Raw genomic sequence first — 10741 nt, forward strand, 5'->3', positions numbered from 1 at the left:
CATTTCAATTGATGATTTAACTCACTGATATATTAGAATATATCATTATCCCCGAATCCTAATTTAGTGTTAGACTTATCATTTAAGTAAATAACAGTAGCATCACCCTAACATAACATAACAGGCCAGTACACCTGGTTCAGGTTGGTCCTTCTGGGAGAAACAAAAGGCTGGAGGGTACATGTAGGGCCATGTAGTTGATGCTGACCCGTGTCTTTATCATCCCTCTCCATCGTGCACATAAACGGCACTCAGCACCACCTGTGGTTTCTACTAGGCTACATGTGTAGTATACTTAAATAAGTTGCTCTCATTACCTCATGCGGCCACAATGTGAGCCATCTCAGTAATGCTATGCAGCTGGTGTGCAAGAGGACTTGACAGGGATTGATGGGAAGAATTGCACGCAAATCATTAACTTGGGTCACCCCCAAGTCACAAAGAAAGTAATGCACATAAAAACGACTCATCTCTTTGATCTATATATAAGTTTATTGGCTCTAAATAGGCTGTCTCTGTACATATTTGGGTTTTTAAAGCTCATGATTTTCAGATTGTTCACCTTACTGCCTGCTCATGTAGTGTTTTGCTGTACCTGTTGTGTTCTGTATAAGTTATTCATTTTAGAAAATAAATAGAATTCTAGAACACACAATGTGTGAGATGTGTTTTCTGAATGTATGCATGCATTTTTAATATCCATCCAGGGAGCGGCAGATTCATTTCTCTGGCCTCTGTATTGTCTCTTTAAAGGTCTTATTATTGAAGGACACCAGGAGCAGATAATGCTTTCCCAGAAATCTATAAATGGAGTTACTTTTTTCATGCAATGAGGTCACCTCACTTGAAGATATCATGTAACGAAACAGGATATATATATAGATAGTTGACATCATCCCATCTTTGCTTGTGAGCCAAGCAAACACATAGGATACATAACTTAATAATACTGCTTGGATAACAATTATGACAGTTATGAGGGGGGTAGAATCCAGTGCAGCAATAAATCAGTGAGATGAGTGTGTATCCAAGTCCTTTTGGAGCTCTTCAACAGTTTCTCTGCCAAACCAAATGTTTTTCTTCATCTTGAAACAGGTTTGCAGGGACATGCCAGTCTTGTCAGCATCATTTTATGTGGACACCAACACTCACATCAATCTATCACATACTTTCGCAATGTCCATCTGACTACCCGGCACAGGTGGTGGTGGTGTCAGGTTAGTAGTTAGTATGTTCACTGCTGTGCACATGGAGCATTGAGTCTATAGACATCAAAGGAAGAACCCAACAGGACAGAGCCAGCAGCGAACTGATCAGTTTTTCTTCATTATCACTGTTATTATGCTCATGACAACATGGTAACTATCAATCTAATAATCTCTAATTAAATCCCGAACATAACAATTAACAATTTTTCTTTAAAGGAGAACTGCACTCATTGTACACATCACAGTCTGTTTACAAGTCTTGGAGTAGTACTGCATATGTGAATAAAGTTGTATACAACCTTTTGTGGCTCCAGAGGGAGCTGACTGAAATCTGTGATGTCATGTGACGTGGAATAAAACATACAATATCTCTGATGGAGTGGGATGCTCGGTAGAATATTCTAGCTTTAAATGTAGAAAAAGCATCGCAACTTATTACATCTTTACATACTTTTGAATTTATTTTTTGAATGGCGGCACCACTGCATCAAATGGAAATATTGTTTATTTCTCCCAGAATTTACAGTTATGCAGGTTTGGTTTTGTGTGCTGAACAGTGTGAGGTAGTGAGGCAACTCATGGAGGATACATACTGACATTGACTGTAATGCAATTTAAGTGGTAAAAATATGTCAGCCTGTGAAGACAGAAGCCAAACAAAAACATTTATAGAGATTATACACTGATACAAAGGAAAATCTGTACAGGAAAGCAGTCAGAGGGACTGGGTCTGCTGTGTGGGCTACACCTTTATTCATCCAGGGGAAGCTAAACTCGTACTAACCAAAAGCTCCCCAGTGAGAACTGGTTTCTTCTACTATTGTACTAGAAACAGCTTTAGAGGAGTAGCATTGTGAACAATGGCAGTACATTTGTAATTGTTAATTGTACATGTAATTTAACCGACAGTAGAAATGATCTTCACTGGTCTGAGATTTCAAACTGTCATAATTTGTCTTCGACATTTTGTTGTTGTGTGTTGTTTTCTGAAACAAATGTCATATTTACCCACAATTACACATCACCAATTTAGGTTTCATCCACAAGAGGTCACTGTGACCCAACAGTTTAATTAAGAAGAGCAAACTCATCCGTGATTTGAACTAGTTATTAAAACACTGTGCATAAAGACGAATCAATGTGTCTAGAAAAATATTGAGTTTATTTTCTGCACTTCAACAGGCGATTATGAAGTGATAAAGCAGAATGATATGAAAACACAGAAAGGGATGAAAGAAAATGCAAACTGTCTGACAGTACAATATCAATTCAACCAAGGGTAGAAAGTTAGTCAAATTTTCTGAATGTTGTCCGAAAATTTGACAATTAGCATTACTTAGTGGATACATTTTCAGGGTCTACTGACACAGTTTGTCAAAAACTAAAAATAATGCACATTTATCATTATTTGTTTGGCAATAATGTCAGTAAAAAGGGAACACCTTGCATTTCTTCGTTCAGAATTAAAAACGCAAAGTCCCCCTTTATGTCATAATGAATCGGAAGATTTATTTTATGCCACCTGCATTCAATTTTCTATGCTCTCTTTTATTTATTTTTTACCAGCATGGCATTTCTCCATGGTGCTTCTTTCTTTCCAGAGACCCACCTTTACTCAGTGTGGGCAATGGCATCAATAACATTTAGAATTTTAGAGCTGAAATTGTCTCCAAGATCATAAACTGAGACCCATAAAAGATGGTGTGGAAGAGAAAGGCTGAATGGGTATTCTCTGGTGTTTTCACTGATATACTGCTTTCTGATGCACAGAGATACTTATCTCAAAAAAAACCACAGGAAGGATCAGAGAGAGAAACAACCAATAAGAAAATGCTCCAATTATATAGAGATTTTTACATAATGGCAAACATTGGTGAAGGCAGTTTAGGCTTGAACATTATAAGACTATGCACCATATAAATGTGCAGATTTACATATAATTTACATTTACATACACTGTATTTAGTGATTTGCTTCTGCAACGCCTTATACCTAATAAACCATTTGCACCCAATGTGCATGCTAATATGAAGGGTAAATCAAACAACGCTCTTGTCTGGAATGTGAAATAAGGTCGGCTGGACTGTGGTTGAGTTATTTTGGTTCAGCAGTTTCTGCTTTGAGATAAAATGAAAAATGTCACAGCAGTATTGTCTGGGGTGAAGTGCAAAAGCAGAATAAATAAAATAACAAAAATACTATAGGCTACTGTACTGGCATCCACATTTAGATTAAATGAAAAACACCTCCTGCTGGGCTTCTCCAGAACTCCAATGTGGTTTGACACAAATGAAATACAAAGGCAGTAAGAAGGTTTCAGAGCAAATGGAATTTAATGTAGGAGAAGTGTATCCAGGTGTAGGATTTCGTTGAGCCGTAGCCTTTTACCAGTACTGACTATTCGAGTGTTGGTGATAGCGTTGGATTTCCAAGTAATGTGACATGCTTTGTTGTACACTCAGACACATTGGCATGTATTTGTGGAAAATAAATATGAAAGTTATTGTCCTGCCTGAAGAACAAACTAGCGAAATATAATGAGAAACAACAACAAAAATCCCGACAACAGCAAAATGTAACACTGTTTGTGCTGCCAAGGCATGCAGATTGCAGAAGAAAGATGCTCCTGAAAATGCCCCTTCATTCAGTTACAGGTGACAAAACTGAAGCAGTGTTCTGTCAAAACATGCTCTATTTATAAAGTCCACTTTATTTTCTTGCAGAATTACTTGATCTGGAATCAAATTAAATGATTTTAATGGATGTGATGTGAATAAACTTCATTCATTATTGCTACTAAAGCCAGCTATTATAAAACGCCTGCTAATTGATACAGCTGGTGGTTTTCTCTTGATTGACAGATGAAATAGACATACACAAATGACATCTGTAACTTTTTTAGAAAGGCTTTTCATATTTGTGTTGGGATCTGGGCCGTCTGAATGTTACCTTGATAATGTATACCGAATCAAACTGAGCCACCGCTGTGCAAGCACAATGCCAGAGTTGGCTCACTAACCCAGTTGTCCTGCTGCGTGAGATGCAGAGACCTCACTCGCTTGTCTGTTGGAGAGACGCGTGAGGCGGCAGCTAACTGCAGCGTGGGTCAATTAGTCAATATGCTTTTTATGTCTTTACTGCATATTGCATTTATAGCCTCAACCTATAATAATAGATTTTTCTTGGCCACTGTGGGGCAGCAGAAACAAGGCATGCACACTACATTGACATATCGTCACCTTTTAAGTTATATGGCACACAGCTTATTTACACATCCAGCAGTTAAAGAGCAATATAAGTATTGATTCAGAGTTGTGTTTCTGGCCACCAGGTAAATAGCAGTCTGATAATCACTCTCTTTACACTTTTTTTTACACAAAAGACAATTTGTAGGTATAAAAACCATTCTTGCCATATTTGTCATTTTACGCCAAGTAGTCTGTATTGACTGCGATGTGAACGCATATGGGGGAATATGCTACGCTCAGAGTCAGTAACGTAGTATATAAAGTGAAAATGGCTTCTCAGGGTGAGTGATACGGGAGGTGGATTGATCAAATAAACACAGGACCAGGAGACTGGTGTTCATTTCATGCCGTTCAAGTGTGATGTTTGTGATGTGTTTTCTGTACTTAGATTATTTACATTTTACTTAGTTTACATACTTATTTTAACCCCATGATGTTTTTCCTAAACCAAAACTGCCTGACATACGATGACACGAGAAGAGCCAAAAATGCATTATCATGACACACGGCATGTCCTAGATGTAATTTATACGCCTTCCCATGAGACCAGGCTGGTCTCAAAGCTAATCACAGGTGGTGTAAAAAAAAGCCCATTTTAGCAGTTTCTTTTAAATTATATTGTAGGTTACTTTGTCAGAGAATTTAGGTCCATGTTGCTCGAAGACTTCAAATGCACGGGTATATTTCAAAGTGGCATACACACACACACACACACACACACACACACACACACACACACACACACACACACACACACACACACACATCCTCATACCTCTAGTATTTTTTGAAGTGCTGTTGCATCAACATTGCAGTAGCACGTTCCTACTATAAAAAAACACAACAACAGGAGCAGATTACAAAGGCATTGTCTGAAATAAAAACCCTCCACATTGTTCTTGTTGGTGTTCTGCATCACATGTTGATTTTCTTTCAAATACATTTACAGAGATTGTTGCATTGCTCTGAGCCCAAAATGAAATCCATGGGAGTCGAAATGGAGCAATTGGGGAAAATACTGGTAGTTCTAGACTGTAATTAGTTGTGATCAGTGTGTTTTCGGTTTAGAGTGAAATTGATTACCTATCCTCTCATGCACTGTGACTTTCCCAGTGTTTCCACCATTACAACCTTGATAGCCTGACACCTACTTTGTCTGACATCAAAAGTACAGCTGGTACATTGTTTGTATACATGTTTGAATTCAGATAATTCACATCTTAACTACCATGTAAAAATATCAGATTTATAAGTTCCAATTAAATACAGTTATTTACCGACCATGCTTGGCTGGCTCTCTCCTCTGTTTACACTCCTACACTGAACAAAGCTGAGAGCAGATGCAGCTTGTGTGTGGTTCATCATTTGAAGCGCTGAGTTTTTGATCATTTGAACATTCATGAATTCTAAAGTGCACACATTTGATCCTCTCAGTGCATTTCCAGCTTAAATAAACAGAGCCTTTTTCACTAATGCCTTTGGGGCACACCACACTTATACATATTTGTGTCACTCCTTCAAAAACAAAATGTATCAAAATTTCTCCCCGAGATATATCTACCGTATATAATCTAAAAGTCTGTGGATTGCCAAATGAAAATCTGACATCTTTTCAATAGGAATTGAAACTTATTTTTTCTAGCCAGTGAATATTTAATGAAGAGAAAAGGTTGCTTTAATAAAATAGTGTGCAGGCCAATCAAACACAAGTTGGACCAAGAGTGTCTTGGGGGAGATTCTGTTGCTTCTGTGAAAGAAAAATATCCGCCTATGAATACTAAAAAGAGACAATAACAAAGCAGAGAGATAGACTGGGGTGAAAGAGAGAGAAATAGTGATTCATCTGCATTTTTTATGTTGGAAGAAAAATCGGCTTCAAAAGATGATCATTTTGTTTCTCTACAGCGGCCACTGTAATTTAAGCACCTATTATTTTCTCATGGAGGGAGTTGAGCTACATCAAGCACACACTATTTTCAAAGATTCAGGTAAGGCTCAACTGGGATGACAACACTATCGCTTGATTGGTTCAAGGTTGAAGACTCTTTGCTGAGATAAAGGTCAAATAACAAACAGTTCGACAGGCGAGCTCAAACACTCACTGGAGGAACGACAGGATGCCACGTTGTAAACTACACTGGCTACCTGCAGGAGCTCGCATCCAGTTTAAGACTCTGGTGCTAGCCTACAGGGCAGTGAAAGGAACAGCTCCTTCCTATCTCCAGGCCATGGTCAAGCCCTACACCCCGCCCGACCTCTTCGCTCTGCTGCCTCGGGGCGACTGGTTGCGCCGTCGCTCAGAGGTCCCTACGGCCGATCGACCCGGTCGCCGCTGTTTTCTGTCCTGGCCCCTCAGTGGTGGAATGAACTTCATCAGGCTGAAAACTCACCTCTTCAAGAAGGCCTACCCTTAGCCTTCCGCTTAGCACTTACTTAGCATCTATTGTATTCATACTAGCTTATTGCACTTATCATTTTCATATTAGTTTGTGGCACTTACTGCATTCGTTTGTTTCTGCACTGTACGTTGGCGCTGGTGTATGCTCTTAGATGCTTGCTTGAGGAAAGGACATGCACTTATTACTTCTGGTGACTAGTTGTTCTCTCGAAAACCGATGTTGAATACACTTATTGTAAGGCGCTTTGGATAAAAGCGTCTGCTAAATGTCTGTAATGTAATGTAATGTAATAAATGGCCCACAGCGACTCAACACTCAAAGGTTGCCCAGTGGCGCCACCTGTGGAAATTAAGAAAGGTTCAACTTTCAACTTGGAGACAATCAACACACATCTTTATTCTCTAAGGGCAAGCCAGTCATTACATCAACGGCTTCCCGAGTCACTAGCTTAAATGAGCTACTGGGATTTGAATAAGGAAAGCATGGAAACACATAGCTTGGGAAATGAACTGCTTTGTCATGTACCAATAAATCGCCACCAGAACTTGGAGGATGTAACTTACCTGCTAAATGCACCCAATCCATATTTGTGCACATCAGTATGGCAGATTACAGTTCAGGAGCAGAAACAAGGCACCAAACAGGAAACAAGAACGTGTATGAAAAGCCGGAATGCAAAGGTTTTGAGGCAAACATTGACAATCTGGCAGAAATGACTGGTATATACTGCTGTATGTGGGCGACGTTGGCTAAGTGGAGAGCAAGGTCCGCCCTTCAATCAGAGGATCGGCGGTTCTAAATTTTGAGTTGGAAATGTCAGGAAGTTCTGACAGCTACAGTAGATCTACATGCAATCTAATATCAACACAATTACAAATAATTCAGATAATTAACAACCAAAGATACACTGTCGGTATCTGTTTGAACAAATATGCAACAACAAAAATATGCAACAACAACTACTTTGTTATTTAAATGGTGTGACTATAAGCCACGGGGGCGGTTCCATCTGGAACAACACTTGAGCAAAAAAAGAGTGAAATATTTTCCTCGCTTGTTTGTCAGCAACTCCTGTCAAATGTAACGTAATTCAGCACAATGGCCCCACAACAAATCCGCTCCTTTGTAATACTGATAATGTTTAGTTGGGTTGACTCCTTGTCAGAAATGTGTGGTTGTAGTGTTGCATGATGGGATTGTATGTTGTAAGGTGTTTCTGAACAGAGGAGGAATACAGAGTTGCTGCTGCTGTGTGCTCCCTCTTCATACCTCCAGTAGTCTGAGTAGTCTCAGCCTGCTCTGGATTCTTTTTCATAATTGAGCTCTTTACTCATCTATTATTATTTTATCAGAAGACAGATTATTTTTAAAGATGTTAAAACTGAAGAGTCCCAGCCTAATAGTTGTGACCATCTGATACACACTGATGATGAGCGTTCCAATGAGACAAGGGGAGGGAAGTTATAAAAAGAGATGCATTTCCCCCTCATTGAACAAATACGTGTTCATTCGGAAGGAACAGCACAGATTTATTCTCACACTTGACATCTAATCAGTAACCAAGATGAACATTTACACTATTTTGCTACATTCATTTGTTTCAAGGCACTGATGGCTTTAATGGATAGAAGCATAATGTTCAAGGTTAATGCTGAAACTACTCGTCTATTAACGACCCTTCATTAAATAGAGCGACACTAAATGGTTTTCACTTCTCAACGGATTACTTACCTCTAAAAATGAAAAGTGTTCTTCCTGTATTCATAAGGTGTGTCAAAGTTGCAAAGTACTTAGTGAGTCAATACATTGTTCACAGAGTAACGAGAGGACGAAAAATCATAAAACACGAAAAGGCAATTCACACAGAATCAAACAACAAATTACTGCGTCTGAATCAGAGGCAAAAGAGAGATGAATTTAGGATCAAGGATGAAAGATTGACGATGTAAAAAAATTGACAAAAACTATAAATGCCTATTTGTTTCCCAATAGTCATCCTCACTGTATGAAATGTATGAAAAGAAAAATGTCGGCACATACATTTCTTGCATCAGAAATGATCAAGATGTTTCAAGCCAAAACCTCTGTATGGATCACACACTACTTTTATAAATTATTTCAGCCTTTTGTACCATCAGTGGCTGACATTTGTATTCACTTCAAAGACTTGCACTGAACCTCCAGTTCTTTATTTTGATTACAAGTCAGAGATGTTCCGTGTTCCTGTTTAAATTCTTTCAATTATTCAGATGTTGTTGAGATGTTTTTCATTTTTATCTCGTAGAGGCATTCATACAACTAACCATTCTTCAATTCATTCAGAGAAGATTTTACAAGATTAGTCATTCAGCAACTGATGATGACAAAAATATATTTTCAATAAATCCAAAATCAATATGAATTTCTTTAGTTGACTCACAATACCTTCAGTAAAACTCACCAGACTGTTTCTGTGAAGAAAGTAAATAACTCAATAAGGAGAAACTTAATTCCAAAAGTGACATTTTCATAATTTTCAAGCACCAAAACCTTTTACATCTTAAATGTTATGGTGGTCTGAAAGAAACAGTTGGACATTTTGTTAAAGACGAGAATATTGAAACCACCATCATGAATGTGACCAATCTCCTCATCAAAATTCCCGACCAGAAAGCGGTCGTAGTCGTAGTATGCTGCTCTGAGTGCAAACGAACCTGCACGCTCTGGTGTGTTTTTTGTTGAATTCATTTGAAGAGGTCAGTCACCTACAGTTAACATTTAACGAGAGGCATGTTGGCAGTGACAAGTCTAATTTCCATAAAACTAGAGTGGTGATACAAGTTTTACTAAATTATAACTTGATACAGCTGCTGTATGAGATATGTTCATTTATTTTATAAAACCCATAGTATTTATCGTGTTAAAACAGCTACCACTAAAAGAGCATGTTTCTGTATTGGATGGAAATTGGACAGCTTATTGAAGCTGTCATTGGCCTCTAACTGTGCCGGTCAGTGCAGCTGCAGGGGTTTCAGCTTGGTCTTCTTTTTAATAAGTAAAGCTGAAATCAAGAGTGAAGGTTATTTGCAGTTTATGTTTAAGGGCTTTGCAGAACAAAAGCTGGCAGCACTGCTCTGCACTAACAAGTAATGATTCCCGACCTGCAGACTGGATCAGGTGACAGAGATGAGTGCTGAGGCTGAAATAAATTGCAGAGTTGTCAACTAGAATAAACCACTGAGCTTGCAGGCGAACTGTCCCCAACAGTTTGCGTGCAGAAGCTGCTCTGTGCACAAGACTTACATCACCATGCATGTTATAAAATGAGTTTCCTGGCATCCTCCAGGATGTCTCTGTTTTCCCCACAAACCAAGATTGAGCACTTTGTCATTTCCAAGAATTTCTAGATGAGTTCAATAGATATGAATCCCAGATAAGTATCCTCTTCTTACCACAGCTGAACATGCAGAATTGTGGGAACAGCCTTCAAAGGAAGTAAATGACAGCCGCTCAAATTTGGTGCAACACAGTAATCCACCTGTAAATTACAGCCAAAGGGCAGTGAAGGCTGAAAGTGTTTCACTTTGTTGGACTGTATGAATAAGAATTGTTTGTATCAAATTGTTTCGACAGATTGTAGTCTGAACAAAGTGTTAGAAGGGTAAACAATGGATAAAAGACAAACACAGAGAAAGAAGATAATAGAGTATTTATACCAATAAAAGAACAATTTGCAGCTTGGAAGGACACAGCATTGCTGCCTATTACAATCTTTTTTTTGGTGTACGACTGCAATATAACCCTTAAAAATTGTGCAGCAACATAAATTGAAGATTCAAAACATGTTCTGTATTTTTCACAAGCTCATACAATCTGTGCAGTGAATGGTATGACGGCAATAATTAGA

This window comes from Melanostigma gelatinosum (assembly GCF_949748355.1).
Source record: "Melanostigma gelatinosum genome assembly, chromosome: 2".
NCBI classification, from domain to species: Eukaryota; Metazoa; Chordata; class Actinopteri; order Perciformes; family Zoarcidae; genus Melanostigma; species Melanostigma gelatinosum.